The sequence below is a fragment of the Pipistrellus hanaki genome, assembly GCF_964339955.1.
Source record: "Pipistrellus hanaki genome assembly, chromosome: 5".
In the NCBI taxonomy this organism is placed as follows: domain Eukaryota; kingdom Metazoa; phylum Chordata; class Mammalia; order Chiroptera; family Vespertilionidae; genus Pipistrellus; species Pipistrellus hanaki.
Window position 1 is genome coordinate 40,261,490 of NC_140507.1, and position 17,173 is coordinate 40,278,662.

Genomic DNA, 17,173 nt, shown 5'->3' on the forward strand with positions numbered 1-17,173 from the left:
GTGTGTGTAGACAATTGTCATGAAAATACCATGTGATTTTATATGATTTAGGTTATGTTTGAATGTAAAGAAAATAAAAATATTAAGGTTTATATAAAATAACAAATGGCCTAGAATTTTAAAAGATGAGTAATGATGGTAATCTGCCTTATCAGTTTTGAGTGACTTATAATAACTATTCTGGTCAAATCAACATAATATTAATACAAGAATGCACAGAATCTTTTTGGGAGAGTGTTCAGATCCTCTGACCATTTTTTTTTTATTTGGTTGTTTGTTTTGTGTTGAGTTTCATGAGTTCTTTATATATTTTGGAAATTAAACCTTTGTGGAAACTACTGTTTGCAATATCATTATGCATCTAGTTGGTTACCTCTTTGTTTTATTGTCAGTTTCTTTTACCGTGCAGAAGCTTTTTAGTTTGATATAGTCCCATTCATTTATTTTTGCTTTTACTTCAATTATCTTTGGGGTCAAGATCATAAAATATTTTCTATTACCAAGGTCCATAAGTTTGGTACCTATGTTTTCTTCTATAGAATTTATTGTTTCTGGTCTTATATTTAGCTGTTTAACCCATTTTAAGTCAACTTTTGTACATGGGACAAACTGTAATCCAGTTTAATTCTTTTGAATGTGGCTTTTCAATTTTCCCAGCACTATTTATTAAAGAGTCTATTTTTACTCCATTGTGTGTTTCTGGCTCCTTTGTTGAAAATTATCTTCCCCATATATGCAATTTTATATCTGGGCTCTCTCCTCTGTCCCACTGATCCGTGTGTCTATTTCTCAGCCAATCCCATGCTGATTTGATTTTTGTAGTTCTGTAGTATAACTCCAAGTGTGATACCTCCAGCTTTGTTCTATTTTCCTCGGGTTGCTGTGGCTATCTAGTGTCTTTTGTGATTCCAAACAAAACTGATGATTTCTTGTTCTATTTCTTTAAAAACGGACATTGGGATTTTGATGGGAATTGCATTAAATCTGTATATTCCTTGGTGTAAAATATGGCCCTTTTAACTATGTCTATTCTTCCTATATATAAACATGTGATATTTTTCCATTTTGTTGTGTCTTTTGCAATCTATCTTAATAATGCTTTAGAATTTTTAGCATATAGGTCTTTCAAGTTCTTTGTTAATTTTATTCCTAGGTATTGTGTTATTGCAATTGCAAAAAGAAATGTGTGTGTGTGTGTGTGTGTGTGTGTGTGTTTCATTTCTTTTACTGAAGTTTCATTGTTAATATACAAGAGGTAGTACAGCCAATAAACATATGAAAAGATGTTCAACCACCCTAGCAATTAGGAAAATGCAAATAAAAACAATGAGATGCCACCTCACATCTGTTAGAATGGCTGTTACCAAAAAGACATGTAATAACAAGCATTGGGGATGTTATGGAGAAAATGGAACTCTCATTCACTGCTGGTGGGAATGTATACTGGTACTACAACTGTGGAAAGGAGTCTGGCAATTCCTCAAAAATTAAGAATAGAGCTACTATATGACCCAGCAATCCCTCTCCTGGGAATATATCCCCCAAAAATCAAAATCATGGATTCACAAAGATATATTTACTCCTATGTTCATTGCAGCATTGTTCATGGTGGCTAAGACATGGAAACAACCAAAGTATCTGACAGAGGTCTGGATGAAGAAGTTGTGGTACACGTATACAATGGAGTAGTACTTAGCTGTGAAAAAGGATGAAATTACACCATTTGTAACAACATGGATGGGCCTTGAGAATACTATGCTAAGTGAAATGAATGAGCCAGAAAAAGCTAAGAACCATATGATTTCACACATATGTGGGATATAAAACTGAAACTCATCAACAGAGAGAAGAAGTAGTAGATAAAAGGGTCTAATATATGGTGACAGCAGAAAATTTGACTTTGGATGTGCACTATGCAGACCTTAGAACATAGAAACTCAAACCTGAAACATATATATGATCATATTAACCAGTGTCACCTCAATAAATGTAATTTAAAAAAAAAACAATACAAAAATAAACCTGATGAAAACATCTGAGAGCAACTCGAAAACTGAGTTGATTCTAACTAGAACTACAATATATTTGTTTTTATTTAATGGTCTCACTTCCCCCTAGGCCATCACTTCCTTTTCTCGGCAATCGATAGTCAATTCCATTCTCTATATTCATTCCTTGCATATATTTTCAATTTTTTGTTCTTCTCTCATATTTGCTAATAGATAATCCCTAGGTATTTCACTAGATAACCACATCTTTCCAATCCACAAGTAAAGCATGATTTCTCTAGCTCTAAATTCATTACCATTTACCTCAAAGGAGTCCTTCTGCAGTCAGTGTACATTTCCTTAATCCAGGGTATCTCAACCTTGGCAATTTGGCCAGATATTATTTGTTTTGGGAGAAGGGCTGGCCTTTGCTTTAAAGGCTGTTTCGCAGCATCCCTGATGTCTACCAACTAGATGTCAGTTAGGGAACTACTTTATAGAAATTATATCAAACTATGTGAATATTTAAGTTGTATGTCACCCTTTCCATGGACCATCCAGGACAGGGCATATGAATAAGGAAGAAAATTGCATACTAAAATGAATAAAATCGGGTCTAGAAATGAAATAAATTGTCCCTAGGACTACTGTTATATCTGTTATTATAAATTTTACTCAGACACAAACTCTGAGGCTCACAGAATAAATGATATGCCCAAGACCAAATAATTTTCAAAAAGTGAAGGCAGGATTTGACTACTTGTTTTTTTTTTTTTCCTGCTACATTACTCCACTTACCATAGAAGATCCCCTCCTAGCACCTTTTAACTCTTCGTATAGTAAGCCCTGTTTCAGACATACTAGGCTACATTATGCTGCAATGTGACACAGCTCTAAATTTAGTGACTCACGAAGAAGGTAATTCTCATCCTCTCGGCTTGTCTACAGTGATCTGGCTATCAGCTTACTCTCCACTGTGTTTTCCCAGGACCCGGGTCGATGGAGCAGCTCTCTTAAGAGCATTTTCTTATCGCGGAGGCAGAGCAGAAAGAAAACATATCAACCATGAACTGGCTCTTCAGGTTTCCGTTCAGAAGTGACAAATGTCACATTTCACTGCCAGAGCAAGGCATCTAGTGATGCCTGAGATGAATGATTGGTGTGTATTATCATCTCACGGAAAGCGGTGCTGAATATTTTAATATTTTGAACAGCATAGCCTGCCAGGGAATCACTACAGAAATTACATCCTCAGAAAATATGCACTGGAAGAAACCATACGATAATAGAGAGTGATTGAATCCATGAATATCACAGAGTGAAACTGAAGAAGTCTTTCTGGGTGGTAATTGCAGAGTGTAATCAGAAAGGAGCAAGTCTGATAGTTTGGGGACAATTCTCTGACTAGGAAACGGGACCAATGTTAAAATGCTAAGAACTTCCCAGACCGGCTTTAAAAATGTGAAGTAAATAACAAAATATAATAATTTAATGATGTAAATAAATGGTCGACAGTAGGAGAAAGATTGCAAAGCAATATAACCGTCAGACTGCAAAGGTCTGTAGACTTGACATTTAAGAGAGAACACAAAGAAACAGCTGTTATCCATTAACAAATGCATCAAAACGATCAATATTTACCCGTAAGGCCTGTCCTTTCTATATCTGAAAATGAAACCTTTCCTACCCCCCTGCCGTTTAGACACAAAGGAAAGTCACTGAACTCTAGTTTCCCTGAATGTTTCCCTTTTCCAAGTGCGGGTTTCTATTGCTAATCATTCAGAGTGCCTGCCAGACCACTTGGACTCTGAATCCCAGGGACAACACAGATGGCTGTGCGCCGTTGAACAGCTTTCTGGTAAAATAATGTCTCACGCAAAGAAAGTAGAATTGACATCTAGCATGCTGATAAAAATAGCAGGCTTTTTATTCATCAAATAAATACAATTTGAAGCGAGCAGCCTTTTAAAAATATGTATCTGTTTTTTCTTGAATGGGCCACCACAAATCATGCTAGAAAATTGTACTCTTCCTTTCGAGATGATTTTGCACGTTGTCCCTCCCCTATGTCAAAGATGTATCTTTCTAAATTTAGAAGGCCTCGTATAGTTTACAAAGGATTTGTCATATTGTGTGTTTTCGTCTTCCCCTTTATGATCCTTGAAAACCCTGTTGTTATTGTTTCAATTGCAATTAACAGAACTTAGCAGCAAGCAAAAAAAAAAAATTAAAAAAAAAATCACATTTGCACATCACTGTTGATTACATTAAAAAGACAGCATATTCATTTCACCACTGTTAGCACATGTGTAGAGTTCCTATGCACCAGGTGGGCATAATTAGATTGGATTGTGTTTTGGCTGACAAATTATTTCCTACCCATTGCATAATGTTTCTGCAGCATCTCATAGAAATAAATAGTAATGTTATTGAGAAGGTTCTGAAAAATATTTGATAGGCAACTATGGTTTGGTTTATACAAATATAGCTTTGAAACTCCAACATCCTAGGGCCATGTAATTAAGGAGAGCAAAAATTGTCTTGATGAGAAATTTTTCTAAAAACAGCCATTAAAATAAAAAAAAGATAAATTTAATCTTGATAATTGATTTAGTGAATTGTTCTCTTTCATTGGAAGGTTTGCAAATCATTTCAACAGCAAAGCAGTTAGTAATAGAGCTGATATAAATAATAATTGATTTTATATTAACCCAGCCAACTGGCCCATTTATTTTATTTGTAATGCAAGCAAGAATCATTTGTTTCAATAATTCCTCATACAAGTAAGAAGATGAGAAGACATAAAAAAAAATTCTTACTTTTTAAAAAAGAAGAGAGCAAAACACAAATACCACTGAAAGTCAATAGAAATAAAATTTGAAGATATAGGTGAATTGTTACTGTTTTTACAAGTAGAGAATAAGATAAAATGCAACATATATTTCACAGTTAATATTTGAGCATATTGAGAGACATAAATGGATATGGCTTTCATAGACATCTGGTTATAAGTGGCTCTCGATAATTACTGTTGAAACTTAAATGTCAATGAAACTTTGAACTAGTTATAAAAGTCCCCCTGTGCAGAAATGTTGATATGTTTCATAAATGTAAATATAATGTTATAAATCTATCAATCATGTTGAAAAATCAAATCAATATTTTCTTTTTTGTTGTTGTTGTTTTTATGATTTTTTTTTATTGTTTCAAGTATTACAAATAGTAGTACATATGTCTTCTTTTGCTGCCTTTGACCTTCCCTGGCCTTCCCCACCCCCTGACACATGCCCCCTCTCCCACTCCTGGTGTCTGTGTCCATTGGTTATGTTTATATGCATCCATTCAAATCCTTTGGTTGAGCTCTTAACCCTCTCCAACCCTCCCCTGCTTTCCAGCTAAAGTTTGATAGTCTGTTCCATGCTTCTTTGTCTATATTTTTGTGCATCAGTTTATGATGTTCTTTATATTCCACAAATGAGTGAGACCATGTGATATTTATCTTTCTTTGACCGGCTATTTCACTTAGCATAATGCTCTTCAAATCAATTTTTCTTGGTTATACTTTTTGCGCCATTTAAAAATACAAATATTCATTGCACTTAGTTTTATGTGAGATAAATGAACTTATGGACCATACCAATAGCAGATTAAATAAAGTAAAAATGTAATAGTATCAGTTATAAAGTTACTATGTATATTACTAAAGTGCCCAGATAAAACATATTTCAGATAGATTTTATAATCAACCACCAAGTTAAGAAATATGTTTAATGACATTAATCATAATTTTAAGAAAATAAAGACATTGTGGGAAATAACATAATTAAAAAGCAAGCATGAGAGGTTATTCCAGAAATAACAAAAAATAATCTTAAAAAGTAATTATTTTGGTAAGTTACTGGGAAAACTGATTTATAAGTCTAAATCAAATAATTTTAGAGTTCTGAAGACATTTTAATAAGCATGGATTTTGTAATAATAACTTACATATTACATTGTTTCTAAAGCTATCAAATAATTTTGTAATTATAGAAAGATCAATGAAAATGAATACTGGTCTTTATTTGAGTTTCCTCCAAATAAGCCCTAAGAAAATGGCTTTTGAGAAAGTAATTTAATTGGTTGACGATGCCAACAAGCAAACGTGAGGAATTAGACGTGTGAGACAAGAACGGGGAAAAGTTAACGAGGGCTGTATTGATGTGGGAGTCATTGCTATGGTGAATGGCCTCAATTCTGCTGAGATGTGCTGAGAACTGTAATTCTCATACTTGAAGACCTTAGTGATATTAACTTTCCACTGTCTCCCACCACCCTCCTCCACTGGTCCAGGATGTCACTTCACTGAGGTGGGCCAAGCTTCACTGGAGACAAAGCTGCAGTTGCAGCTAAACTCCCAGAGGCTGAAGGACTGTGATTGTGTTTGTGTGGGAGGGGGTAACAGATGGGGGATAGGGGTGGTGGAGAGTTAGACATCCGCACATCTGCTACTATACCTATAGAAGAGATTCATAAGAACAATTTTAAGTTTTTTGTTATTACATGAAATTTAGTGTTGTTCATGAAAAATCGAAAGGGAGAAAAGTGGTCTCCTGTATTTTATGAAGGTGTATTTTAGTACATACTGTATATAGCAAATTTAACTACTACTTAGTACATATTAACTAAATTATAACACAATTTTAATCTAGCATTAAATGCATCTAATTTGTTTCAAAAGCTTATGAAATTGACTTCCCTACTATTTCTCAATACTTTTTTCCTCTACAGCCACTGAAATTCAGACCTCATCATTTTGTTAGAATATCATAGTCCCTGCTTTGCATGTTTCCCTGCATCCAGTCTTCCTTTTTGCAACATCATTGTACTTCATGCTCTCAGACACTCAGAAAAGATTAACTAGAAGAATGTAACACTCCACATTTATCACGCTATGGTTCTTCAGTGCTTTCAAGATGGCATCAAATAGGCAACCCTTTCTTATCTGATCCAATACCTACTTTTTCTATGTATTCACTTTCTTTTCACGTTTCTGATTCTTGCAATAAGAAATTACTAACTACTGAACCTTAATTTTTTTGCCCTCAGACTATAAAATGACTACTATATCTCTGCTATCTCTGCGCATTCGTATGAAGTCTTCTCATGTGATAATGTTAATTTTTTGTGTGACAGTATCTTTGTTGTTGTTGTTGAGCAAGAAAAAATGAAGAGTAATAAGAACTCATGAACATGAAAAGCAGCGTGGGTAAATGGTGTTCTTTCCGTCTCTGTTTTGGTTGAGGGATGAAGACATCCCACAAGTGCAGTAATCGGACAAGCCTTGGGAACAGACTGTTGAAAAGCCTCAGCCACCGGGGAGACATAAACAGGTTGAGGTTGTGAGACTGGCAGATTATTATTGAGAAATATTTGTTTGGAGAGATCTGCTGGCCTTCTATAAATCCCATAGTCCTTTCAGGTAGGAGGGTTTGGGGATTCCTTCACCTCACTTCCAGTCAAATGAGAACAGCATTAATGTACCATCAAGGAAGCCGAGTTGGAGGGTCAGAATGACTAGGTGTCTGATTCCACCCCAGGACATTGAGAAAACAAGAGGTGACCTGTTAGTGAACTGGAAGGTAGGCAGAGAAGAGTTGTTGCAGGTTTTCTGACTGCATTTTGGCAAAGGATCTGCAGGGAGTAGTCCCAGCTTGAGAGAATGAACCCCAATAAAAAGATTATATGAGGTGGGTCAGAATTTGACGAGAATGATAGTCAGAGATCAATGAATCACTCATGCCTAGTGAAATGCAGCTAAGAGATCTTCAGCAACTGACAGCTCTTAAACAGCCATTAACTACTCTCAGAAGAGATATTTAAATACTCCTGGGGCCAGAGATTACAAGAAGATGTGGAAATAATGCTTGCTAAAAGTAATTTTTATGCTTCTCTTACACCTCCTTTCTTTCCAAAGAGCAACCCCAACGTAGTCAGAAAGCATGCCTTGAAAGCTGACAGAAAAGACTAGGTGGAAATGAAAGAAAGGATGGCCCAGTAGGGACAGGCTAACACTATTTCATGCGAGTGGACATTCTAATGATCAAATGAAAAACATGTAGTGACTCAAGGCAAATACAGCAGTCATGATTACATAAGAGTAACCTTAAAAGTCATGAGGCTTCCCTGAGTTTTCTTCTGATAATAGAAAACATTCTTTTGATTAAATACATTTCTAAACAAAGCAAAGTTACTCATAACTACACACATGAGCCTTGTTTGTTAGATACCAATGTATAATTTCCATACAGCACAAAAGGAGGCAGTTATAATTTATTATGATCTGTAAGAACAACTGCTTTTTCAAGTTACTAACATTATTTGATCTTGTTTTGTTTTAAATAATTTGCCATTATTTAATAACTAGGGGCTCAGTGCATGAATTCATGTACCTTGAAAGGAACTGTGGGCCACTAGGCTGCAGTGGGTACAGGGGCAGGTCTTGGCCCATTCTCTGTGCTCCCACCTGGTGCCTCCTGCCATGGCCCCAGGTCCCCTCTTTGACAGCAGCCCCACTCCTGCCACCACTGCTCCCACATGCTGACAATGGTAGCGTGGAGCAATTGGGGTCGGCACCAGCAGCAAGTGCAAGTAGGGCCAGTGCTGTCAGTGGATGTGAGTGGTGGCTGCTGTCCCAAGCCCCCCCTCAGGAGCAGGGAGAGATGGAGAAGCCCTCAGGGGTGATTATGGATGGAAGCAACTGCTTGCACACCGAGTGCAAGCCACTGGGCTGGCACTGGGTGGCGGCAGCAGGTGCTAGTGCTGGATGGGGCCATAGTGTGCAAGAGCAAATGATTTTTAGAAAACACCAGAGACTCTCCTCAATAACAGCAACTGGCGCCTCACTTTGGTTTGGTGTCCCTGCTCACCTACTCCTTTACTATCTTGTTGCAGCTGATGCCCACCTTGTTCCATTTGTGCCTCCTGGTGGTCAGCACACATCATCGTGACTAGTTGTTCAGTTGTTCCACTGTTCAGTCTATTTGCTCTACAGCAGCTAGCAAGGTTGCCAAAGACCATTGGAAAACACAAATATTTACATTACGATTCATTAACAGTAGCAAAATTATAGTTATGAAGTAGCAACAAAAATAATTTTATGGTTGGGGTCACCACAACATGAGAAACTATATTAAAGGGTCGCGGCACTAGGAAGGTTGAGAACCACTGATCTACACAATGGAATGCTATGCTGTGGTAAAAAAAGAAGGAATTCTTAGACCATTTGCAACATCATGGATGGAACTGGAGAGCATTATGCTAAGTGAAATAAGCCATGATCTCACTCATTTGTGGAATATAATGAACAACATAAACTGATGAACAAAAACAGGTTCCAAGACAGAAGCATCAATCAGACTATCAAACCTTAGAGGGAAGGTAGGAGAGGATGGGGGTAAAGAGGAGAGATCAACCAAAGGACTTGTATGCATGCATATAAGCCTAACCAATGGACACAGACAACAGGGGGGGCGGGGGCATCAAAGGGTAGTTAGAGGGGGCAATGAGGGGTAAGGAAGCATATGTAATACCTTAATAAAGAAATTTTTAAAAATCTGAATTGCTGCTGCTATTATCATTGTTGGTTTTTATGTGCAATTGAGACCTCATCTAAGCCATTCAGAAAATATATAAATGAATAAATATCATAATGTTTCCTATAATATTATCATTTCAACACTTCCAACATTTCAGTGCAATTTTGTTCTGATCTTCTTATCATATGCTATTTTCTGAAATTAACAATGTTTTTGTATTCTTAAATAAACCTAATAATAAAACCTTTAAAGAAAGAGGATGAGTATTTTTAGGAATGGTCAGAAAGCAACTCTTTAAAACAAAGTCTGTCAATGATGATTTCTTTCAGAGCCAAAATCAATATTAACTACTCAACCCCGAATCTCAGACATACTCTATTCCCACCCATCCGTGTGCTGCAGAGAAGTATGCTCTTTATATTTTCTGCTCTATGAGAAGGTTTAGTAAAGCTCAAAGGTCACTGCCCTCAATTTCATAATTTCTTTTTCCATATTATCAAACTTTGAAGATATGCAGCAAGTATTTTTATTATTTAATTGAGTAGCAAAAAATAGATTTCCTCCAGAATAGCAATTTTAATGTAATAGTCTTAAGGAATTGTATCTTTCATGTAGCGATATTTTAACTTAATTTTTGAAGTATAAGAAGAGTAGCAAGTTATACTTTAACAAAAATATGCTATCCCCATATCTGGACATTCCCAAATTTTAACAACAAAGTGTACATTTCAAAATAAATTTTAATGAGTATAGGTAAAAAGTTACTGGCCATTATAAATTAGATTATGACATTATTAAATATTACTATAATTTATAATAATGGGAAAATAATGAGTTACAATTAACACATAAAATATATTATTTTCTGAAAGTCAAAAACCACTTGGCCCTAGCCATTTTGGCTCAATGGATAGAGGGCTGAAGGGTCTCAGGTTTGATTCTGGTCAAGTGCACATGTGGGCTTGATCCCCAATATGGGGTGTGCAGGAGGCAGTTGATCAATGATTCTCTCCTTCTCTCCCATCATTGATGTTTCTCTCTCTTTTTCCTTCTTCCTTCCTCACTAAAATCAATAAAATATATAAAAACCACTTGCAAGCACATAAATCATATTAGAAAAAACTTTTTTTAAAAAAATATAATCTATTTCTAAAAATATAATCTAGCTTAACAATATGGTATTCCCCTAGTTAACCTGGTTTAAAGTATAGTATTTCTCATGAATAAATTTTGATCATACTGTTTTTATACATTTATCTGTACATTACTTCCTAATAATTCTAATAGTGGCTAAAAATGCTAATTACATAATAGTTATTGTATAAAATGCCATTTCAACTTAAACCATTTTTCATATAAAATATTCATGATACACAATAATTTTAACAGCACATAATATCTTTAAAGAAAACTTCAAATTACCAATTTAAGACTTATTAGAATCTCATTCACTGAAGGCACCAATATCCTAAAGTTAACATAAATAACATCATATGTTTATTTAATATATGTTGTACTTAGTAATTTAAAAATCCTCACATATTTGATTCTGTTGAATACCTAAAGTGATCTTATTTTCTTTTAGTTATTCACTGCCTCTTGCAGTCACATAGGAAATATTTTGTCTACTCTCTAGTATCCATAGAATTGCAAATGCGGAAAAATAACTGTCTTCTTAGACTATATTTGTGCAATGATACTTTTGAGAAATTTATATTATTATAAAACTACCCGTAAGAATTTAGTGATATTAAAATATATATTATTTACTTAAATAACATGCTTTTTTACTTTAGATGAACAAAATGTATCTACATATTTATGTAATATATGCATTAATATGTATAATATATATATATATATATTCATATATACTTTAAAGCGATGAGATGATTCTATCTTGCCATTACATTTAATGGCTACTTATTCATATGCTTTCCATCTAAAGACATTCCCAAAAAGTTAAGTGCATCCATGATATATCAGATTCAATAGCCTTAGAGCTAGATGCCTATGTCCACTGCCAGAAATGATGCATTCCGCACATCTAACAAGCACAAAAGTGAATTAGAGACTGCTGCTAGGCTAAGAGGTAAGTGTGAGTCCCATACAGTTTAAAGTCAGCTAATACAAAACAATTTGAAGCACAAAAACATTTTCATCGGATTATTTAAAAAACAAATCTAGGCGGTTGCATATATATTTTGCACAATCCCTTTTCCCCCCACCTCCCAAGATGCCAAAGGGAAAGAAGGCTAAGAGGAAGCAGGTGGCTCCTGAAGAAGCAGGAGGCCAAGAAGGTGTCCAATCCCTATTTGACAAAAGGCCCCCCATCTTATCCGCCCCCACAGAACACCTGAGCCCAACACTCTAATCAACCACGCTGAATGTCTGCAGACCCATGTAACCCACCACCCTGAACACTTTTGGTCTCCCCTGTAATCTGCCATGCTGAACACCTGGAAACCCCTGGAATACACCATGGAGAACACCGAGGGCCTCCCCTCTAATTCACCACGCTGATCACCAGGGCCTCCCCTGTAATACATCACACTGAACGCTTGGGGCACCCTTTAATCAACCTCACTGAACATCTGTGGCCCCTCAGTAATCAATCATGCTGAAAACCTGGGAACCCCTATAATCCACCTCCCTGATCACCGGGGGCCTCCCATCTAATCCACCACCCTGAACACCCGAGGCCTCTCTAGTAATCCACCACCTTGAAGACCTGTGCTTCCCCTGTCATCCACAATCTTGACCACTTGGGTCCTACCTGTAATCAACCTCATTGAACACCTGTGCCTCCTTGGTAATCAATTATGCTGAACACCTGGGATCTCCTGTAATCCACTCACTGGACACCTGTAGCCCCTCAGTAATCAATCATGCTAAACAACTGGGGCCTCCCTCTAACCCACCGCAGTGAACACCTGGGACACCCAGTAATCCACCACCTTAAACACCTGGGGCCTTCCCTGTATCCATGTTGATCAGCAGGGAACCCTTGTAATCCACTACCTTGAAAACCTGGGGCCTCCCATTTAATCCACCATGCTGAATACCTGGGACCACCCTTTAATCAATCTCACTGAACACCTGGGAAGCCCTGTAATCCACCACCCTGACCACTGGGCACCCGCCTGAAATCAACTTCATAGAACCCTGGGCTGCTCAGTAATTCAACATGCTTAACACCTTGAGCCTCCCCTATAATCCACCACCCTGAACATCTGGAGTCTCACCTCTAATCCACCATGCTGAAAACTTGGGGCCTCCCATGCAATCCACCAGGCTGGAAACCCGGCCCCACCCTGTAATCCACCACTTTGAACACTTGCAGCCTCCCCTCTAACCCACCACTGAACACTGGAGCCCCACTGTTACCCACCACCCTGACCACCCGGGGCTCACCCTGATCAACCTTGGAGAGGACATCCAGCCCAAAAGGGACCTCATTCCTTTGTCAAGGGCCCCCACCACATGAGGCTGCAACAGCAAAGGACTATTCTCTATGAGCATCTCAAAGCTCCTCCTGCCATTACCAGTTCACTCAGGCCTTGGACCACCAGCTGGCTACTCTCTGCTTAAGCTGGCACACAAGCACAGACCTAAGACAAAGCAAGAGAAGAAGCAGAGGTAATGTTGGCCCAAGCTGAGAAAAACAGCTGCGGGCAAAAAGGATGTCCCACCAAGGGGCCACCGATCCTTCGAGCGGGGGTGAACACGGTCACCACACTGGTTGGGAGCAAGAAGGCCCAGCTGTTGGTGACAGCCCACAGCGTGGGCCCAGGGAGCTGGGTGTTTCCCTGCCTGCCCTCTGCTGGGAGATAGGGGTTCTAATTGCCAGGCTGGGGCATCTCGTCTACAGGAAGACCTGAATCACTTTTGACTTCACACAGGTTAACTCAGAAGGTAAGGGAGCTGGTGGAGGCTATTCTGGACCAACTACAAGGACAGATACAACGAGGTCTTGTCACCACTGCGGAGGCAACGTCTTGGATCCAAAGTCGGTGGCCCACATTGCCAAGTTGGAAAAGGCCAAGGCTAAGGAACTGGCCACTGAGGTGGGCTGTGTGTGCACTGTGGAGCTTTCTGCACATAAGTACATAAAAGTAATAAATATTCTCCTTCAACCAGTGAAACAAAACAAAATCACCCCAAGTTTATATTAGGCAAGAAGCATTTGCTTATTTTCATGGTCCTCGGAAAGGGTACCTCTAATAAAAATCATCTTTAATAAATGAATGTTTTGCTGTGTGTGTGCCTTGAAGTTTCTGAAGCTCAGCGTTTACTCATATTCATGCTAAAATAATGCAATGAAAACGTCATGGTTGATTAACAAAAAACTATTTGTAATAAAACAAATCCACCAATATTTAGCAGACACAATTTAGAGAAAAAAAACACAAACCTTAAATATATTTTTGCCTTACTTTTAAGCGAAAAAAGCCTTCCATCATAGGAATCACGACTCACAATGTTAATAATAATAAAGATTATTATTTTACTGACTTTATTTTTAGTAGAAAAATGCCCCTGAGAAAGCGTTTCCTCCCCTGGATCTTGACCTAATTGGACAATTTGATGTGAGCTCATATTCGTGGTCTGATCGGGCTTTCAAGGGAACCAATTATGTGTTTTCCACCACAATATTGCAGCAGTACAGCTTTTTTTCTGGAACTTTTGTACCTTTTCTCCTGTAAATATTAAGTTAAGTTTGGCTCTTTGGGACGAAACCTTTCTTCTGTGACTGTTATTGTTGCTGATAGTGGAAAGATTGCCAGCAGAATTTGTTGTAAAGAAATAGGAAACTGTTTTTTTCCTAGAAATGATTGCATTTTATTTCATAATGCACTAAACAAAGTTTAACTAACACTAGAGAATCGCAGGTAGCTTACTATAGAAGAAGTAGAAAAATCCTTTCTATCACAAATGAAAACTTCTGCAAATCATTACTGTGAGTCTAAAATAGAGATGCCCGCTGATAAGGGAAACCAATACTTCTAAAGGTGCTCTGGTTTGTCTGTGAGTGTGTCTGATGAAAGCAGAACAAATATCCATCTGAGAAAAGCCCATCTTCAGTATAATCCTTTAGAATATTCAAGGTACCAGAAAAACTGCAAAGCTGCTACTCAAGATAAGACAGGAATGAGCTTCCGTGCTCATATTTCATTCCCAATAGGACCTGGGTCCCTGGGGCTCAGATGTAGACCTGGCCTCTGCCGAAGATGAGATGTGCAAACTCTTTGCATTCATTTGGATCTTTTCTGAGTAATGAAAGGAATAATAGAAAATTTTGATATGGTAAAAAAAAAAAAAAATGGGAGGGTGTTCTCCAAATCAGACAATTGTGCGTTATATTTCAAATCTTTTTTCTTCTTATTATTAATGTTGTAGTATTAAATGTTCTGGGATGAGCAGAGTTTCAGACTTTTTTTTTAAAGTGCAATTTAATATATTCAATTTTAAAATACAATAAAATAAAATAATTGGTAGATGAAAAGTGCTTTTTCAATAATATAAGAATCTAACTAGTAATTTTTATTAAAAAAATAATGGCCGAAGGTGCCAATTAATTTGTTTTAAATAAAAATGTAAGAGGTTATGAAACAACTTTGGAGAAATACAATAACAAATTTCAAATAATTGTTACGAGTTTTACGAAAGAAACTTGTCCTGATGAGGAAATGTATGCAAAATGTCCCCTACATTGTGTGAATGTTTTGATATTTCTACTACATTAGATTTACCATGGCTTAAAACACCTCTGCACAAAAGTCCAAAAGATTGACTGACATGAATCAAAGGTAGACGTGCTTTATGTTTCACTATTTAGTACATAGATAAAGGTGCTCTGGAGTTTTTCATAGGGATATTTAACATCATTGCATTGCTTGGTAATTATCTAGTAAGAGTTAAATTTGAATTTCAAATATATTTCAAAGTAGTTAGACACTTTTGTTAAATAGTTCGGATTCCATGAATCTCTTTCCTTAGAATGGGCTCTTTCCTATCTCCAAGGTGAGTGTGTTAATTCATTCACTGTCCATCTTTGAAGTTAGCTTACGTTCCAGGAGCACACAAATGGAGCAATTCATATGGTTTTAGATAAAATAAATATACTAAAACCAGATATATTATTAAATGTTCTAGAAAGGTTAAAAAATGTATGACATAAAAATGTGTTTCCCTTGGTTAAAGACGGATCCTGCATTTTCATTTGTACAGAACAAATGTTAAAGGTACATAGGATTAGACTGCCTGGTTGCTAGCTGAAAAATAATTGCAAATAAATTAAGTATCCTAAAAGTCATTTTCAGCATTAGAAAGTGTGTAACTTAAAGTGATGCTATAAAAATAAGCAAAATAATCCAAAGTAATATGCATAGTGCCTTTAACATTCTAGATAGTGCCTTCAACATTCTAGATATATCAATACATTATTCACATTAATAACATTATCCCACTGTGTTGAATATTATTCTTAACTATTCATTATTATATTTTCACCATAACAGTCATACATTAGAATTCTATAATAGAATTATTCCAATTAGAATTACTCCATTCACAATCTATAACATTCATTGAAAAATCACCCTATGATCATATTCCTGTATCTGAGAGAGTTTTATGGCACAAAAATGTGGATTATGCTATTCTGTCTGCTCTTGCCTACAATCAAAAGGTGAAGAGTAAAGGTGAGAATCTTCGAAGAGCTAAGAAATATTGGAATATCAACTGCACATCACTAATTAGAGTTTGTCAGATAGTCTACTTTATAAAAAAAAATGCCACATACAGATTTAAAATTTCAATATTTTTCTAGCTAAGAGGTTACAGAAAAATTGTGACATTAAATTGATGTATTATGGGAAGAAAAATAAAAATGAATTATCTATTACCCCATCTAATAAACCAGGAAAAGAACAACAAATTAAATCCAAATAAGTGTCAACAAATGAGCAAATAAGAAAAACAAGACACAGACAACAGTATGGTAGTTACCAGAGGGAAGGGGATGTGGGTAGTAAAAACTAAAGGCAGTCAGCCCTAGCAGGTTTGGCTCAGTAGATAAGAGTGTGGGCCTAAGGACTGAAAGGTCCCAGGTTTGATTCTGGTCAAGGGCATAGATTATGGCTCAATCTCCAGTAGGGGCGTGCATGAGGCAGCCAACTGATGATTCACTTTCATCATTGATGTTCTCTTTCTCTCTCCCTTTCTCTTCCTCTCTGAAATCAATAAAAAATATATTTTTAAAACAGTAATGGGGGTCAAATATATGGTGATGGAAGAAGATTTGACTTTGGGTGGTAAACATACAATGCAATATACAGGTGATGTATCATAGAAATATTGAAACCTATATAATCTTATTAATCAGTTTCACCACAAGAACATTTTTTAAAAAGCTGTCATAATGGAAACATCTAGGCTTTTGTACTATTCTGTTTAACATAAAAATTTTCACAGGTTATTAATGTCAAACAGGGCCACTCTATAAATGTCCAACAGAACCACTCTATAGCCATGAAAGGTCAAGAAAAATATTAGGTTATTTCACAAACAATGCAAGAAAAACAAAGTCACGATTATGGTGGAAAT

The 17,173-nt window shown here is 36.6% G+C and overlaps 1 pseudogene across 1 annotated transcript in view; it reads left to right on the plus strand.

Moving 5' to 3' along the window:
• LOC311622671 (large ribosomal subunit protein eL8-like) overlaps positions 1-14,843 on the plus strand; it is a 43,474-nt pseudogene extending 28,631 nt beyond the window's left edge. The window contains exons 3-4 of the transcript in view: positions 12,941-13,632; positions 14,751-14,843. The product of the transcript in view is annotated as a large ribosomal subunit protein eL8-like (transcript). The remainder of the gene's footprint in view (positions 1-12,940; positions 13,633-14,750) is intronic.
• The last annotated feature ends 2,330 nt before the right edge of the window (positions 14,844-17,173 follow it).